Raw genomic sequence first — 12,057 nt, forward strand, 5'->3', positions numbered from 1 at the left:
TATATGGTGTTACGTTATAACGTATAATGTTGTACATTTTAACGTTATAACGTATAACGTTATATAGTATTACCATATTACGTATAACGTTATATACGTTATAACGTTATAGTGTTACGTTATAACGTATAATGTTGTACATTTTAAGGTTATAACGTATAACATTATATGGTGTTACCATATAACGTATAATTATCATACAATAAACGTGTAATTTTCTATGCGAAAAATCCGGTTTCATATTTACATACCTTTTACTATTACGTAATAACGTATAACGTTGTATACTGTTACGTTATAACGAATAACGTTATGTAATATTACCATGTAACATATAACGTTATTTAGTGTTACCATGTAACGTATATTGTTATATAGTATTACCATGTAACGTATAACGTTATATACTATTACGTAATAACATATAACGTTGTATATTGTTCCGTTATAACGTATAACGTTATATAGTATTACTATGTAGTATATAACGTTATTTAGTATTACCATGTAACGTATAACGCTCTATACTATGACGTAATAACATATAACGTTGTATATTGTTACGTTATAACGAATAACGTTATATAGTATTACCATATAACGTATAAAGTTGTATATTGTTACGTTATAACGTATAACGATATATAGTAGTACCATATAACGTATATCGTTATATAGTGATACGTTATAACGTATAATTACCATACAATAAACGTGTATTTTTCTTTACAAAAATTCCGGTTTCATACTTACATACCTTTTACTATTACGTAAGAACGTGCATCGTTGTATATTGTTACGTTATAACGAATAACGTTATATAGTATTACCATGTAACGTATAACGTTATTTAGCATTACCATGTAACTTATAACGTTATATAGTATTACCATGTAACGTATAACGTTATATACTATTACGTAATAACATATAACGTTCTATATTGTTACGTTATAACGTATAATGTTGTACATTTTAACGTTATAACGTATAACATTATATGGTGTTACCATATAACGTATAATTATATACAATAAACGTGTATTTTTCTATGCGAAAATTCCGGTTTCATATTTACATACCTTTTACTATTACGTAATAACGTATAACGTTGTATATTGTTACGTTATAACGTATTACGTTATATAGTATTACCATATAACGTTACTTAGAAAGTTCGAATTTTCTCCGTTTATGGCAATACGAAACTATTAGGTCGTCCGAAAAGTTTCTTTCGTTCTATAAGGAAATAATGGATGCACATTTTCCGTTTTATATTATTTTATCGAATTACCTATGATCCGTTTTGTTTTATCAAACTAAAGATCACAATGTTCGACAGATTAGGTTTTATGTTTGTATAAAGATGCGTCGTTGAAAAAGACGTCTCTTTGAAAGAAAGACACTTTCCGGACAACCCAACATACAGGGTTCAAACGAAGCCTCAAACGAAGCCTCAAACGAAAAATTTTTATTCTATATTTTCGACTTCTTTTTCGCGTAGAATCACCTCCTTTCCGTTTGTACCACCAGTTACCAACCAACCTGTATAATATTACTGGAAACATTGTACTCGGACACAAGGTTTAATACGATGCTTTAAATAATAGAAGTTTCAGATGGAACGATAATATTGGTTTGGCAACTAAGTGATTGCGGACTTTGTCAGTGCCACCTAATGATAAAATCCGCAACCACTTAGTTGCCAACCCAATATAAAATATTAGGAGGAAAAAGTCCGAAATAGTAAAAGTTCGTGGTCGACTAAGTGCAGACCAGCATTTTCATGGCGATAAATTAAGTTGAAGCACAATATCATTAATTCTCGATGCTGCAGCGCTCGCCAAGTTTTATACCCCAATTTCGTCCTCGTTTCGACAAATGAAAATACTCCTGATGCTTGAAGAAAATTTCGAACTTTTAACGTTCGAAGAAAGAAACTTGCATATAAAGTAACGGTTCTCTCATATTTTCCTCAAACTCGAGAAAGTTTGTTAACGAATTGAAGATACGACCGAGTGGAAACTGTGGACAGAATGAAAAATATCTAAACACCCAGAATAACAATCAATTAAGAAATTACGAAGAAAAAGTCACACAAATATAAGTCGTGTAATAAATAAATTTCGTAAAACAGCGATAAACATTGCTTTGTTTGCTGTTAGTTTGTTATCAACTAAACTGTACATGTAAATGATACTATATCGCGTTAATTTGAATCCAAATTTTCAAAGTTTGAAGAGAAATCATAAGAAATTTTTACGTGCAACATATTTTTCAGTTTTTACTTTTCCACCTTTTTATTTCTTTTTGCAATGCTTTGTTACGTTACGCGAGATTATAAAAGTTGAGAATCGCGCGGAATAAAACGAACAATAGTACATTTTACTTTCTCGTATAATCTCTATGAGAAGAACAAAATTGTAGCGTATATCGAAAAACAAATTTTCGTTCTGCGTAAAATCTCGAGAAATTCTTCCTTTCTTCGTCCGTGTCAGATGATAGACGAATGACGCATCAGATGACTCGTGCGATTCCTTAGCATAGAAGAGTGAATTGAAATATTCACGAAGCGCGATGTACTGTTAACCAGTTAACCGTGGAATTTAGTTTTAGAAATCAACGTGAATAAAATGCAAATAAAAATAAACGACGACGAGTATACACGTCGAACACAAAGAAAATGTGTTACGTGTTCCTGTTATAAGTTTTACGACGACGTTAAACCAAAATGACGATGGCTTACATTTTTCTTCGAAAAAATGAATTATTTCCCACATAAAATGTTAAAATTGTAACAAAATAACAAAATTCGTAAACAAGAAAAATGTGAAAAGATAGAAGAAATTCAGTGGATCCTCCCAGTGTGGTATTTCTCGAAACAGAATATCGCACAAAGTGGCACTTGGCAAATCTAACACCAGCAACGTGAAGTGGATTCGATCAATGATATAACTGGTATAAAATTGGGGAAATGTTTTTTGATAGGAAGCGTAGGTTTTACGGTTGAACTCGTAGATGGTGGAGCAACTTTCGAAGCTCGTGTTCGTGGAATTGCATATTCGATAATTTATTCAACACACATTCGACCAAAAAACTGAATCGCATTATATTTTCTGTATTATATTTCGATCGTTATCGGGGAATACCGGACACACGCAGTAAAACATCCACTCAATTTGCAAGCAGACAAAATTGCGTAAACAATTCGGGCATAGCCGATATATCGGTGAAAATAATCAACTGAGTTTATAAAAAGGAATACGTTGTACAGGGAATAACCGATATAACAAAGGAACAAATCAAATTTTTCAGTTTTACTGACAAAGCGAACGTACCACTAAATAACATTCTTAGCGCTTCTTACTAAAATTTGGAATTTTTATGGTAAATGGTAATGTTTTATATTATACGACAGATGAAACACACCGAGATTAACATTTTTCTCGACCTGTTTAATTCATGAAACGCGGTTAACTGTTTACGCTATCGACGATAGCTTTTCGAAAGATGTATAAATAAAACGAGGAGATAGAGCGAAATGAAATAACAACGAGTCGTTCGATTTCTCGTTATGTCGTGTTGTTAAGAAGCAACAGAAATGAAATTTCAATTTTCCATTAGAATCGACGGAAGGATCAAACGACGATACGGTAAGAGAAATCGCATGATTCCACTCAAGTGGCACCGTTTTGTCAACGCAGGCTAACGCGTGACCTTTCGTCGTTTCGATCAACATGGTTCAACATGGGTCATACCGCCTGTGCTGTCAGATATTCAGCCAAATGGTGTTTGCATTTGTCGTAGATAAAACGCTTGGAAAACTCGTCGCGCGCTAGTGCGCTTCTCCGTTTTCGCATGAAATCTCCGACTTTTTTCTACTTTCCTAGTTTCCTATTTTTTCTTTTTATCCGTTCTATACGATTCGCCTCTGAAAGGTTATTCTTGCTGTACCGCTACTATTAGGTTGTCCGAAAAGTTTCTCTCGTTTTATGAGGAAATAATAGACGCACGTTCCTTCTTTTATATTATTTTGTCGAATTACGTACGATCCGTTTTGTTCTGTTGAGATAAACACCGCGATATTTCACAAACTTACTTTCACGTTTGTACGAAGGTGCACTGTTGTAAAAAATTCTTTTTGCGAAAGAAAGACACTTTTCGGGCAACTTAATACGTTGTGTTCGTTTTATAAAGAAATAATAGACGCGCGATGTCCTTTCTTTTATATTAGTTTATCGAATTATGCACGAACATAATAATAGAGATATAAGGAAATGGATCGCACCTAATTCGATAAAATGATATAAAACAGAAATTGTTGCTCATCTATTATCATTTTATGAAACGAAAGAAACTTCTCGGACAACCTAGTACATCGAACGACTACCGTTGAATAAATTCTCTAAAAACGAAAATGTTTTTAATCGAATTAAACGATCGAGATGGCTGTAATACTTTTGTAGGATTTTACGAATACTTACCGAGCGTTGAAAGTTCGATGTGCTCAAATACTTATAAGCGATTTTTCTTTCTCGAGACGATTCTCTTTCGTTCGCGAACAACCTAAAAATGGAAAAAATATCGTTAACGGGTGTGTTCGTGGTAATCGTAACAACGTCGTTAACCGATTTATCGATGAATCGTTACGTGTGCTTTACGTTCTTTGCGAGATTCCACGACAAATATCGTTACGCGCGATTTAATCGAGTAAACGACGTTTAAAACGGTCTAAAGTTATTCCCGATATCGCAACTATAAATAGGGAAATGATATAAAGAACAGTGTTTTAACCTTTTGAGTGCTGTGGGCGCATATAGGTGTCTGGCGAAAGCTATCGGTGTGGACTAAGGACATATATATGCGTTTTCTGTAAGTGCTCGGCATGGACTAAGGACGCATGTATGGGTTTTTCAATTTTTCCGAACACCTATGCAGAAGTAATACTATTACGTTTGTGTGAAATAAATATAAATGCATTCCTTACGGCAGTAAACAAATGCCAATAGTACCTCGTTATTGTTGAAGTGGTCACCACTTGTAAGAAAACTCTACATCTGGTTTTTTTAGTTTTCCCAAGCACTGAATTTTTCACACACAACTAAATTATTAACTCGTGTTATATTTATAAGGTTCAATAATGCGATAATTCAGGGATCGATTCTGAAGTCTGAAAATCGAGTTTTTTTATTATAAAATGATTTGATAAAATATAAAAATGAACAACAATTAATATGCGTCTATAACAATCAATAACGATGATTATCTAAACGGGAAATTATAAGTCTTTGGTGCAATGTTTACCTGAACGTCCTGAGCTACCGATCTTTCTTCTTCAGTCTTTAAATCTTAAATCTTCAGTCTTCACAATCTCAAACAACTATTCTATAACCTTGTCTGTCTCTCTAATGTAACTCTCTGTCCATCCGTCTGGGGAACACGTGCTTCTTCAACTGCTCGTACGTGCAATAAAGGAAGATTGGAAGATCTTGTATCTTTGAATCTATCAGATTTGTTTTTAGATACAAAAGAAAATTAATAAAAATGTGACTTATTTTTATTCATTCTTTTGTACTGTTCGATCGTTCTCCACTATGATACGGTTTCAACGAAGAAACGTTTTATTTATGTTCAAGTGAGAGTTTTCTAAATCAAGATGAGAAGACAATTGTGCAGCCCGAATGTGAATGTGGCAAACTATGGCGAGCCTCAAATCGTCATAGAGGAATGCACATCGGGCGAAGAGGAAGAGGAAGGGCGAAGGAACGAGTCGCCTCCGCGTTGCATGGATCCCGATTCGACACCCTTAAATCCTCATCTATCGTCTCCCTGGCGAGAGGTCAGGAAACGCTCTCTACCGACTCCGCAATGTACTTCCGGGATAACCGCATCACAGGTACTGTCTGATGGTCATATCGAGAAGAACATACTTGCTTACGGGCCACATCCCCTTTCTTGATAATGGACTTTTAGTGTATCCTGTTAGCTTAACAAAACATAACGTTGTCCAACGTTTGCATAATATATTTAAATATATTCCTATTAGGTCATTTGTTGTCTGTATATTATCGCTTTCGATTTTGTCTTGGACTTCGATAGGTAATCCAATGACAATCAGGTGTATCCTCACCTCTTCATCCATTTCACTTTTTACTTCCAATATTAGTCGTTCTTTCTCTATTGCATATTCTACGAACGAACCTGAAAGGTATTTACAGTTGTAAGCATATCGTATTGCCGGCCAACCTTTATTCTTAAAGGCTTTGATAAATGCTTCTTTCCAATCTTCCCAGTTGTGTCCTCCAGCTTTCAGTAGATTTGTTTGGTACCACCATTTTGCTGTTTTTCCTAGGTACTTTCTCAAACCTTTGACTTTTCCTCATCGCTTTTTATTTTGTATTTTTTGCATTCCTCTTCATACTCTGATATCCAGTTTGTGGCTTTCTGAGTTCCTTCTAATCGTTCTATATTGTTGTTTGTTTCAACTATTTCCCTCTTATCTCGTCTTTAAAGGATCTCTAGAAGTTTTTCCATGTCCACGTTGAGTTTCTCCATTTCCGTCTTTGTTTTTCTTGTGGATGTTATTTATGCTTCCTCTAAGACAATGTCTCGGAATACGAAGTTTGAATCCGTATCGGTATCAGTGCTGCTGTCTCATCGTCTATTGGGAGTTTAATATTTCGATTCTGAAGTCTGAAAATCGAGTTTTTTTTTTATTATGAAATGATTTGATAAAATACAAAAATGAACAACAATTAATATGCGTCTATAACAATCAATAACGATGATTATCTAAACGGGAAGTTATAAGTCTTTGGTGCAATGTTTACCTGAAAATCGAGAATCGATTTTCAACGTCCTGAGCTATCGACCTTTCTTCTTCAGTCTTTAAATCTTAAATCTTCAGTCTTTACAATCTTAAACAACTATTCTATAACCTTGTCTGTCTCTCTAATGTAACTCTATGTCCGTCCGTCTGGGGAACACGTACTTCTTCAACTGCTCGTCCGTATCGATCTCTCCGTTAAACACAGCTTGTCGTGCTACCCGTAAAACAAAAAGAATCCCTATCCTACATGAACTCTAGGGATTTCACATATTTACTAAATTTAGTTTTCTACTTTATTACGCAAATTCTAGTTAACTGTAAATTTCAATGTTTATAATAAATAATTAAAAATAACTAAAATATAACGCTCTTGAATCATTTAATCTCTTTCACTTTAATCATTTAAACTACTATAACTTATTACGATTTGCGCATTGAATAGTTAATCAACAGAGTTCAGTCTAACGAAAAAGTATTCCGTCCACACCGATCGTCAGCGCTAGACACGCGCCGTCCGTACGGACGACATAGGCCGTGAGTATTCAGCACTCAAAGGGTTTATCGTCTGTGATAAAGCTTTTAGTTTCGAAAGCTCTGTTAAACTCGTTATGGTAAAATTAATAGACACTATAATCTTAACGAATTATCTTTTGTATTCGTAAGAGGCCCGACGATTTCTTTATTATGGGAAAATAATTTCAGCGATATTTTTCGCTTTTAACGCGTTTGCAGCGCGTACGCGTATATCCTTGCCTGTTGCGCGTTATACGTTTTAACGTATGTGCATAATTTTCTATCTACCAAATACGCGCAGCTTTTAACGAAGCAGAGCGAAACGTTTGTAAAATTGAAATGTTAGAACGATGTTTCTGATAAAATTCTTTGTTCCCGGCAGGTTGAACTGCGAGACCGATGCGTTTAAAAGTGCAATTTTCGAGGAATTAAACGCACGAAATTCTGAATATTAGTTCCTTCCTTATGCCTTTGTCATATTCGTTTCTATCTTTATCATTATTCGACAGGTTATTCGCAACTCGTGCAACGAAATAGGAGGATATCCATACGTTGATCCAAATTTCTTCTTTCAATCATATAATTGGCTTTCTTTTGCATAAAACGATATTATCGAAACGTTATCATAGATATAATCTGGTTCCGGAAAAAATCGAAGAACGTCGTGTGAAAATCGATTTTAATTTAAATTGTCTTAAATATCCTTTAACGAATACATCGTATTCTTTCGTTCTATTACGTTTAAATTAACAGTTATCGTCCTTTATGTCGGCCATTTCCTTCGTTTACGTTCTTTTTCACTTTCTGCCGTAATAGATCAGCCACGGATAGTCCATTTCGACGAATAGTTTCTCTCGATCGACGTGGAAACCGTCGAAAAGAAAGATTCAGGATATTGTAGCCGTTCGCCGATAAGGAGCGCCATTTACGCCGAAGGAGATCCGTTTTCTTAGAACGTTCATAGAGCTCTGGGTCTTTTCGTTCTATAGGATTAATATAAATCTAGAAATTGTACAGCCCAACTTTAAGTCTATCGCAGCTTCGTTCGAACGACGCTACATCGTCCTGTACAAATTTCGATTCCTCCGATGAAACGTGTATTCACAGCAAAGTACATTTTTCTGTAATCTTATTATGGCTTGCGAAAGTGTTCGAATAATCATGATCGTTCCGAGGTGACGCGTATCACACGAACAATAGAAAACTCGGAAAATACCGAAAGGTCGGATGATACCGGCGTTCGTACGGTAAAATCGTAAAATTGATTTCGATAACTTAACATCGTACGTGCGTTTCAGTTTAGTTGACTATTTGATCGATTAAAAGTTCAATTAATCTATTTACTTTGTTCGCGCGGTGCCGGCGTTAAAATTTCGAAAAAAAACGCGCAGTTAGGAGAAAGCTGGAAACACATCGTATAATACGAGACTCGGATAGCCGAAACTTTACTGAGCTGGCGGAAATTTTGCGTAGGATCGCGTATTATGCCAAACATTTTGAAATCCCGTTAACGCTGTAACGAGACACGACTATCATGAATATGTTCGTTACATCAGTTGCGACTCTGCAATTTTTGTACTTTCGAGTCTGTCCCTATTTTAACGATAATAAAACATATTTGTAACGTTGGGAGAAGATTTTTAATCAAGAAAATTGAAACGAAAATGTGCGATCTTTTTTCATTTTCTTCAAAACGAAGGTATCCTCTAACGTTGTAAGAACGTAATTGGGTCGACCCATACATAACTCGAGCTGAAATGATCGAAAGGGCGTAGCAGGCTTTTTTTTTATTTATTACAAGCGTACAGTTTTGTCAGGTTCAGCCAAATATTAGGTTGCCCCAAAAGTGTCTTTCCTCTACGAATATGTCTTTTACGACAATGCATCTTTATACAAACACGACAGCTAATCTGTCAAATGTCGTGGTCTTTACCTTAATAGAACAAAATGGAACGTACGTAGTTCGATAAAATAAAGGAAACAAGAAACGTCGTGCGTCTATTATTTTCTTATAAAACGAAAGACTCTTTTGTTGTACAACCTGATATTTGAACTATCGATAATTTTCGAGAAAGGTCCTGTAACTTCCATATACATTTTCCGATCCATTTCAAATTTTTCCAATACAATACTCGCGTCTCGTTACAGCGCCAGCGAAATTTCCAAATATCTCGCATGACACGCATCGCACATTCGTGAAAAAATTCCGTGATAAACGTTGGAACGCTTTCTCAAGCCATTGGGTATATCGCACCGAATAATTTCGAAATTTCACTGGAGCTGTAACGAGACAAAACTATGGTGATTATTATTATTATACGTGCAAAATGTGGAACAGATTTGAAAATGTATCACACAAGTATCGGAAAAAAGATGATCGAATTATTGGAAAAACCAATATTGTTCGCTACGTCGATAAGCCACGGTAAATAGCGAGATCGTTTTTGAGACTAATAGTGCGTTTAAAACTATTGTTCATACCGTGTGCTAATTTTTCACTAATACTAAATAAACTACGTTCGCAAGTAAATGTCCAGAATAACGTAATTTCCATCTGCATCGTCGGTTTCGTTTCAAATTTCACTGTTATAATTCTCGCAGCGATTCTTGTCTCGTTACAGCGTTAACAAACTTTCGGAAAGTGTCGCGTAATGCGCATTTGGAAAAAAATTTCCGTTGCGAACGTTGGAATAGCAGCGCGAGCCACCGCGCAAACCGCGGGAAACAATTTTTCCTTGGAAAACTTGGAAGCTCGTGTCATCGTTTAGAACACGTACCTGCGTTGTGTTTTATCGATGTTCGGTACTTTGAAGTCTAAGTATAAACCTTGCTTGCACGGTGCAACTAATCCGTGACAAATCGAGCAAAGTAGAGGCTGCATTTCATCGAATCAAGGAACGTTTGACGTGTACACCGTGACATACAGAAACTTGTACATCTCTGAAAGCCAACGCTTTGATGTTTAACGATGAATGCTCAATTCTCAGAAACGATGCTATCGTTGAAATTAAGCTAGTCGTTTCTGCCGGTGTACGCGGAATTTCCTTTCTATGGGCTCTCGCGTACAAACGTGTTTATGTTCATTTACACCGTCTTTCTAAACGAGAGGTCTAATCAGTTTGTAGAGCCGATTTATCGGTTTCTGTGCGTACAGCTGCGTTACCGTTCGTCGAACGAATCATGCAAACCAGACAATTGCCCGATTTTAAGACGCGACGCGATAAACGCGAACAACTGGTTCAGTGGGACGACGATAATATCGATCAGAACGTTCTACGTAAAATTAGTTAGAAACGATCCGCCTGTTACGATCGAACTTGGGCTATTGGCATCGATTGTGGTAGTTACACTTGGCTAGCAAGTGTAATTAGAAGAATACGAATCCTTGGCAAATTAACGAATAGTTTCTTTCGAAATTTACTCTTCACCGAAGCATTTATCTTTTAGACGATATCATACACAGCAACTGGAGAACCCGGAGAAGCGTTACCATTGCGAGAATTACGCTCAGCTAATAAACGCAAACGAACGAGAGACAAATATTCTGATAAGTTCGGCAAGTAAATGTTATCTCGTTTCTAGAAATAATTGTTAATAAGGAATATGCTAACAAGGAATTTGCTAATAACCGTAAGGTTGTATTAAGCGTACGGTTTATGCTAAATATAAATTGCACGAATGCGACGACAGTTCGTAACAAATTGAGTTCGATAACGACAATGTTAATTGTTTATCGTTTGTGCAACGCTATGAGGCGATTCTTCTCGAAAAATTGCAAGTGCCGAAACGACGGTAATTAACGCCATATTATTATAAAATAAATTCTAGGTAGTTTTAACTGTAGATTATTGTAGATTAGATTTATACTGTTTGAATAAATTCTCGCTCGTAAGTATTTGCGCGAATGCTGGTCTCGTGCGAAACGTGATAATTAAAATTGCGGATTTTTAGCATACGCAATACACGCAAGAAGATATAAAATTGCACAAATATTTGAGATGTAATTGTAGATGAAACTTTCAGCCTGAGATCCAATCGAACCGGTAGCCTTTCTAAAACCGATCTCTACTTTCAAATCAACTTTAAATTTCAGCCTGTTTTTATGAGAAAATTCTCAAACTAATATGATGCTCCTCGGAGAGCTCTTCTCTGCCTTCTCTTTCGCTCTCCACTCGTCTCCCCCTAGAGAACAGCGGAATAGGACTACGTGTGCTCGTAGTCGGAGACAAAATTGGCGTTCAGGTGATATTCTACGGGAGCTTATTTTTCTAGATGACTCGTAACCCTGGCAAGTGTCAGTCTTTAATCTCTTAACGTACAATTTTGCTCCGCCTAACCGGTCAAAGACGCGCAATTTCTTCCTCGATCTACGTTCGCGATCTAAAGACGCTCGATTATACGCACACAGAGACGCACGAAGATACTCGAAGACTCTTAGAAACTTTTCACTTTTTCTATATTACACGAAATATTTAGAAACTTCATTAACAGCACGACGAGCCACGATTATACGTGATTGTGAAATTTCTAAAATTTCTAATTTCTCTGCAAAACCGTATCCAGAAGTTACATAAAATATTCGTCGCGCAAAGACGATGAAAATATTTGAGCAGTCAATTATTCGCTGTGTTAAGCCACGATATTTAGCGAAACGATCTTTATCACCAGTTGTAATGTTTAAGACTACTTCTATTCATGCTGTATACTAATTTTTC

General features: G+C 35.8%; 3 protein-coding genes across 11 annotated transcripts in view; 1 reads left to right on the forward strand and 2 right to left on the reverse strand.

Moving 5' to 3' along the window:
- The window catches only part of LOC126914696 (uncharacterized), a 733,243-nt gene that overhangs the window by 702,284 nt on the left and 18,902 nt on the right, over positions 1–12,057 (forward strand). The gene's annotated exons all lie outside the window — the stretch shown is intronic.
- LOC126914788 (uncharacterized) overlaps positions 1–12,057 on the reverse strand; it is a 415,880-nt gene that overhangs the window by 273,728 nt on the left and 130,095 nt on the right. For 2 of the 7 annotated variants that reach the window (XR_007709798.1, XR_007709797.1), the window contains exons 1-4: positions 5,305–5,655; positions 5,013–5,170; positions 4,795–4,930; positions 4,485–4,566 (exon numbers count right to left, since the gene is read on the reverse strand). The exons of 2 other annotated variants lie outside the window; for them this stretch is intronic. The gene's annotated coding sequence lies outside the window, so the exon portion shown is untranslated. Of the gene's footprint in view, positions 1–4,135; positions 4,406–4,484; positions 4,567–4,794; positions 4,931–5,012; positions 5,171–5,304; positions 5,664–6,686; positions 6,831–12,057 lie in introns of those variants that run through there. 3 more of the 7 variants (XR_007709796.1, XR_007709804.1, XR_007709813.1) reach the window with 3 other exon arrangements.
- LOC126914764 (uncharacterized) overlaps positions 1–12,057 on the reverse strand; it is a 192,531-nt gene that overhangs the window by 74,779 nt on the left and 105,695 nt on the right. The window lies entirely within an intron of this gene.

The sequence above is a fragment of the Bombus affinis genome, chromosome 3, assembly GCF_024516045.1.
Source record: "Bombus affinis isolate iyBomAffi1 chromosome 3, iyBomAffi1.2, whole genome shotgun sequence".
NCBI classification, from domain to species: domain Eukaryota; kingdom Metazoa; phylum Arthropoda; class Insecta; order Hymenoptera; family Apidae; genus Bombus; species Bombus affinis.